Below are 7866 nucleotides of genomic sequence, written 5' to 3' on the forward strand. Positions count from 1 at the left end.
AATTTAAAAAAGTTATGACACTATAAAAATTCAACTCAATCTTACTTATCATAAAAAGAAAACAGTTTCCCCAATATTTTACTCAGAAATGTCTTATCAAGTCTTGTTTATTTCTTGCATCTGTAAGAAACTGACAGGGAAGCCTCACTCGCCCACAAGCAAGAGCAAAAGGATCGGTCTGAGACACCACCTTTCTCTTACTTGGGTATCAAGATCTGCAACTTACTGCCAGCAAAGCCCTTTCAAAATACTCTTTCATTGTCTCCTGCTTAAAATTCACTTTCAATAAAAATTCTTCTAGTCTATCCTATTAAGGTCTGAAATAAGACCTGGCATATGCATGTACAGAATGTAAAAAAGTTATGACACTATAAATATTCAACTCAATCTTACTTATCATAAAAAGAAAACAGTTCCCCATTATTTTACTCAGAAATGTCTTATCAAGTCTTGTTTGTTTATTCCTTGCATCTGTAAGAAACTGACAGGGAAGCCTCACTCGCCCACAAGCAAGAGCAAAAGGATCGGTCAGAGACACCACCTTTCTCTTACTTGGGTATCAAGATCTTCAACTTACTGCCAGCAAAGCCCTTTCAAAATACTCTTGCATTGTCTCCTGTATATTTTTAACAACAAATTTTGTTCACTATAGAGCTAATTAAGCTAATAAATTATATAAGTGAAACTTGTACAAATATGTAGATTAAAATAACTTGAGATAAAAATTGTATTTTTTCCGTAAATTTTCTAGTCTACGCCCAAGTTTCAGGAACAAGCTCTGAAAGATATACATACAAAAAGTCCTGCCTAGATGTCCATAAAAACTACTCTTTACTCAAAAAATTATCAAAAATCTAGTCTTTAACTCTTTACTTAGAACAAAAGAAACAAATTATGATAAAATATTCATCAAAATAACCACTTTATATCACTCATATATGTGTTCAGTTTATAATTTGATCTACGATTTTAAACTTATACAAGCCTTTGACAGGGAAGCCTCACTTGCCCACAAGAAAGAGCAAATGATCGGTCAGAGACGCCACCTTTCTCTTACTTGGGTATCAAGATCTGCAACTAACTGCCAACAGAGCTCCCTTTAAAAATAAATAACTTCCTATTGTCTTCAGTTCTATTATGCTATAGAGATGTATGCACTAATTACTGGAAATAAACTTAAACATATTTGTAAATAAATTGAGATAAAAAAAAGTATGACTTGGTTACATGCCAATATGACAAAAATTGAAAATCATAATGGCCAAATTTAATCTATAATTGATCAGCATAAAAAAAATTCAACAATAAAAAAATACACAATGATTATTCTTTTACATAACAGTATGAGTTGAACAAGTAATATCAGATCCTGTATTTAAAAAAATACCCAGCATATTTTTAGGTTCATCATACTACAACAATACATCAAGCTATTCTGCAATGATTTTACAGTCATATCACATATTGAGCTTTGCAGTTCTCAAGAAGTGTTAAACAACTCTTTATACATGGATAATAAACCTACATCAAAATATGAATGAACCTCTTGCGAGGAACAAAAATTGTCCATGGGACGGAGTTAACAATTTTATACAATCAACAATGTATATGTCAAAATGCTTGCATATCAGTAAAACCATATAATAACTTTCAGCTCAGGTGAGCTTATTATACATGACAGTTGCAGAGATCTTTTAAAAATCTCAAATGGCCCATTTCTGTTCATTTGATATATTTTCTGGTTTGTCTCTAGATGATTCATTGTTGGTCCTTATACGTCTTATACTTTGCCTTTTTGAACATTTGGATTTCAGATCAGAACTTTTGGTGTCCAATTAAACATTCGTCAGAGCGCCACTTTAGAGATGTGATTTCATATATTGTGTCATCTTCCCAATCATTTTCATATTCTGATGACATCATCAAGTACTCGACAAGAAATACAGGTTCTACTTGTTTCTTTTTCTCCTCATCCCAGGAGGTCTTTTGTTTAAATACAGCCTGACAGCCTGTCTATAGTATAACTTCCATTTTCTACAACATATATACACACATAAATACACATGTTTATACACACATATTGTCTTTAAAAAGCCAACATTGTAAAATGTTCAGGCTTTTCTTTTAAATTCCTCAGACAATTTATTTAAGCATTAAATCATTGTTTTTTGAAAGAGGAGTAACAGGCGTTTGTGCATCATGAAAATTTGCCTACACACACTATTGCAGTTATGAGACTATATATTTCATAAAAACGAGATATTTGTGAAACACAATTGTCCCTTTCTTCCTTGGAGACCTCTATAAAGAAATGAACGAAAAAGCAAATAATTGGGATTTTCCCATATGCAAGGGGCATAACTCTGTCAAAAATTGCTCAATCAGACTCTAAATCAAACTTGACCAAAATATTATTATGATGAATCTGTGTGTCAAATTTCATATCAATAGGAGCAACCTCTGTGTTAAAGGAAATTGTTGGTGGACCGGCCGATCAACAACAGCAATGTAGTATTCCCTCCCTTGTCTGAAGGGGGCATAATATCAAGTATTTACATTTCTGTTAATTCTTGCCTTATCTGCAAATGCGATTTATACATCAAAACTCCTTATTAATCTTAAAAGGTAAGTTAAATCAATAGAACAGTCACTGTATATAATACAGCATAAATTAGAACTTCAATACAAGTTCATGATTTTGGCAGTTGTAAACAGGGACATTTGAACATATGTATGGTCTAAACTCTCAAAACATGCAGTGCATATAATTGGGCATACCCTTCTTTCCTTTGATACAGATCCATTCCTTTCTTGAAAGAATCGACTCTCTCCTTCCTTTATCTTGCATAGACAGGAAATATCTGTTTATTGCATCTAAAATATAACATTGCAACAAAAATTAGAATATTATTTGTAAAGTTTTATTTAAATACAAGAGCGCGGGATCTGACAAACACAGGGTTCGACACTAACTGTTTGATGCATTAGTCCAGCCGGACTAGTGCCTGTTCATTTTAACTAGTCCGCAGGCAATTTTATGTGCCCGTCAGAAATAAATTAAAAAGCATTACCGTATTTGCCTTATATATAGTATGGAGTTTTTAAATAGCATTTGTAAGAAAGGGGTGCATAATATACACTAAAATGTTTTTCTTACAGGTGTTGCACATGTTTAGTTGTATTGTGCTATGCAGTACATAGCAATGAGCTGCGTATTCACTATCTCTGTGTACTAGGTGTATGCCGCCATTACAGATGTTATAAATAGATCTATGCAAATTAGATCCAGGCTATGAGCTACCTTGTTCTTTTCATTGTTTAAGTTCTTTAAAAATCTGTTTAAAATAATAAGCAATTTATCACAAATTATTTAACGTAAAACAATTCATTTAAATTAAACAACTCACAGGAGATTCGTTTCACCTATATTTTTTAAAAACACATAAGCGTCCCTCTTCGAAGCTGTTGTTGTGAACACGTGCGCTTGTAACCTATTAATTTTCTCGGACATCCCCTTACGGCAAAGAAATAATCAAGTCACCCATAATATCCTGCATACCTCTGTTGTTTTGCTCGGTAGCAATGTATCATATGCTAGATAATAAAAATACAGTCAGGGTTTTCCATTAAAATGTCGACAATCACACATCGTTAATTTACACATTTTTTAAGCAAAACTTTTTATTAGTTTGACCGGACTGACTAGACAGAAATTTTGTTAATCCGTATGAAAATCTATTAGTCTGTGACTAACGGACTAAGGTTAGTGTCGAACCCTGCAAACAAAAATTTTTATTGGTGTGGTCTAAGTTATTAATTCTTTAAAAAGTTTTACTTCAATATTTGGTTTCCATCATCAGATTTCATTTTTCACTACAATCCTAGGGAAATTCCATGGGAGTATCCATCATGCACAGCAATCTGAAAGTATGCATTCACAAAATATCATACCAAGGCCATACAATTATATAGTTGCTGATATTGAGATAACTCCTCTCAATACGCTCCACATGTACATTACAGTATAAGCCTGTATAATACAATTAACAAAAATTTTAGATGTGTACAAATGATTGAATATATATTAATATACAAGCCAGTCACAACATTTATGCTTATCAAATATATGTATGTTATGTCTCAGCAATATTACATTCAAACATGCAAAAAAAAAAATCAGTATGGTAAACAGAACATCATGAGTTTTAGGTGTGGAAATCAGGTGTACAACAAAAATGAAAGGCTTTATCACCCAATTCTTTTATTTATTTTAGCCAAAGCTTTGTAAAATGTTGTGTTCAGATGAAGCCTACTGTTTTTTGTCAGAGAATGTACCACATAATCCTCTAATTCTTAGGCCCAAACAAGATTCCAGCAAAACCTAATTCAAAAAACATTTAAACAAAAAGCTACAATAGATTAATCACTGAAAAAAAAATCTTCAGCTTCAATTCAGTTATGAATTTTTTCAGGGCTGGGACGATACTTTACTTAGATATGATACATATCACGATACATTGCAACTAAATGAAAACATGAATAAGGGCTTAAAATTTATTGAATCTGTCTATGTATTACCACATGTCCAAAGTGATTTCATTATATTTAAAATGAACGTTGAACAATTTACAAATTACTTTCGTCTTGTATTCACTACTTTTCATAAACAAGCAATCCGAAAGTTTTCCACACTCCAGATTTAGCTTCGATTTGACAACTTTATGAGGTTTTCTGCCATCTTTGTACTTTCATATTAGGCGCGCGGACTTAAAATAGCTGGTAAATGAAGCTCGGATATTTTATGAAAATAAAAAAAAAGTTCGCTACGGTATCGTTGTATTAATGGTAAATGTATCGATCCAAATATCGTCAAAGTATATACCGTGATGCACTGGTGTATTGTCCCATCCCTATATTTTTTTGCGGTTATATGTTAAATATAGCAAATCAGACCAATATTTTATTGACATCAAATATACTTACATGTACTTGGCTGGGTACACATATTTTAACTTTCTTATTTCCTTTCTTTTGCGATGGATTACTTTCAGAGAGTATTTAGCGTTGATTTCCTTCTGCCCCTCCAAGATTTTTTCCTGCTGAAGCTCAATCTTTCTCAACTTGAAAAGTGGCCACGATGCTGGTCCTATTCATCAAAATAGTGAAAATAAATCAAAATACAGGCATTGAAGAGTTATTCTAGGCCTCTAAGGGGAATCAAGTCAAGTCGTACCCAAACCGACTCTAAACCAAGCCGACTCTTAATCAATAGGTCACAGATTGCGACTATAATGGGTAGCAATTCTTGGTTAATAGCTACACTCTGTCCCGAGTTTTTCCTTCGTTCACTTTTTCTTGATATTTTGATAATCATAAATATCTATGTGCTCAAATTATGTTCATCCTCAAAATAGATATGAAATATCTTCAGATTATCTGTTTTGAAACACCCCTTTGGCTTTTGCCCCTTCAGATCTCAATATACAACTCAAAATAGTCTATGGGGATTTTTCACTGCACCAGCCATGAAATAGCCTGGATAACGAAAAATTGTGCAAGGTATATATTCCAAGTGATTTCCAGATGGCGAAAAGATGCAGACATTTCCTATTATAAATTTCCGTAAGAAATTTATTTACCTTCCTGTGAACTTTTATGAGTGAAAAATGATGTGTCATTGAATGGAGACATCTTGGATATATTTTCCATTTCATCGATTTCAACTGTACTTCTATTTGAGTGTATCCTAGGTGTATTTTTATAAAAAATCATCAAAAAGTGATGGAAGCAATAACTTGGGACAAATTATAATCAACATTGATTAAATTTGAAACTTGTGTGTTTAATCATTGCTCTCCCCCCCCCCCCCCCCCCCCCCCCCGTCCATTCTCGGGTTATTATTTTATCATTTATTTTTAACGATATGTTGATTTATGCTACATTTAAAAAACACAATTAACGCAAAAGCTATGCAGAAAGAAAATATATACCCCTGGTATAAAAAGCAAAGAATTTGCAATGTCAGCAGACACCATCCTGTAAAATTTGACACCTCGCTAGGAAATCCTTAAATTATTTATACTTGTTTCTATCATATCGCTGGTTCTATAGTATCGCAGTATTTCTGTTTACTTATAGTAGCACGCGCTGAAATTGACATTTGACGTCGGAATATTTATAGACATTGAAAACAGACACGTTAAACATTACTGAGGTATATAAACTCACAAAACATTAGTTTCTGGAAATATTTTCGTATTGATAGATTTTTTAACAAAATAATATAACTACCGCGATATCATAGGACGGGCTCATAACTGAAAAAGTACTGACCGGCTGGAAATGATGGTCTCTTTAATTTCATAAGGTGTCAAATGGTAAAAAAATAACTTGTGAATGTGGGGGGGGGGGGGGGGGGGGGAGGGGGTGAATATGGGGGTTGGGGGTCCCGTCCCCAAGCATCTGTGAGTACAAATACTTATACCGGTAGATAATATGGTAATTTGATAATATGACATACCCGACAATATTTATCTAAATGAATATCAATATTAAACAGTTATGACTGTGGGCATAATCATGTAATTTGAAGTTATTTTTAACTCGGACTATCCGACTATTTGATTACAAATCAGTTTGGTTACGAGTTGACTGTACTTCTTACAAGGGAAATAATCATGTTCACAAGGGGAAGTAACTATAAAATTACAAGAGCATGTGATAATGGGACGCTTGTTTATCGATACTGTAATCACCACCATACCTATTAAACAACTGGTACTACTGGCCGGCGAACCTATCTCCAAGGTGCTGCTACATGTAAGAACAGAAGTTGAGGCAAAGGACTGACGTTGTGGGACTGTTTCGCCATCTTGTTTCTCACGAGCGCTCTACCTGCTTGACATGGTGGTAACTTTTTCTTCCCTTTCGGCACTTGACAATAGTCTTGACAATGGATGTTTTCCTAAAGATTTCGTCGATGTACGAATCTGATGATTCATCAGTCCAAGAGCACTAAATTCTGATAGATCTACTTCGCTACTTCACTCAAATCCGACATGTTATCTCCATCGCAGCTTGGCGGGTTCAGAATTCTCTCGATTTTTGATTGGCTTAATTTGATTCGCATGCGCGTAGAGGTTAAACTCTCTCTCTCTCTCTCTCTCTCTCTCTCTCTCTCTCTCTCTCTCTCTCTCTCTCTCTCTCTCTCTCTCTCTCTCTCTCTCTCTCTCTCTCTCTCTCTCTCTCATCCTGAATCAATTGTTATAGTCAAATATTTTTTATTTGCTCTGTGAGGTGTTTTTTTTACTACAAATCAAATATTTCCTTGAAGTGATTAATTTAGTGTGTTTTTTTTTCGTCCCAAACCCCTTCCACGTACATGTAAGTTCAGAGCTGCAGCATATAATAATATTGGATGCTTTATAATATTTTGTCTGTTTGTATCAGTGTATAAACAATATTTTATTCTAAATGAAAGATGTATTAATGGCACATTAATTATCACGTATATTTAATGCAAATCAAACTTAGTTAAACTTCAAGTATAAGCAAATATACATATAAAGATCACACTAAAATTATCATAGTTATATATTTTTTCTATTAAACTTTGTTATTCTTTTTTGTATATTGTATCTAATCTACTTATACGTGTCTGAAAAAATAATCATTAGGATGTTTTGTGTTTACCGTCTTGAACCCCTCCCATGATTAAATCAGAACATAATGATCAGATAGTTTGATACATATAGACGATTTTGTGTATTTGCAATAATGAGTACGTAAACAACATTTTATTTTGTATAAAATAACATATTATTGACACATCAATTATCATATATATTTCCTGAATACCAGAAACAT

The 7866-nt window shown here is 33.3% G+C and overlaps 1 long non-coding RNA gene across 1 annotated transcript; it reads right to left on the minus strand.

Moving 5' to 3' along the window:
* Positions 1-465: 465 nt before the first annotated feature.
* LOC117684114 (uncharacterized) lies at positions 466-7292 on the minus strand. The gene is made up of 5 exons (XR_010709282.1): positions 6764-7292; positions 4984-5146; positions 3836-3921; positions 2779-2874; positions 466-2034 (listed from the first exon to the last, which is right to left on the minus strand). It is a non-coding gene; the product is annotated as an uncharacterized lncRNA (long non-coding RNA).
* Between the last annotated feature and the right edge of the window lie 574 nt (positions 7293-7866).

The sequence above is a fragment of the Magallana gigas genome, chromosome 9, assembly GCF_963853765.1.
Source record: "Magallana gigas chromosome 9, xbMagGiga1.1, whole genome shotgun sequence".
Lineage (NCBI taxonomy): Eukaryota > Metazoa > Mollusca > Bivalvia > Ostreida > Ostreidae > Magallana > Magallana gigas.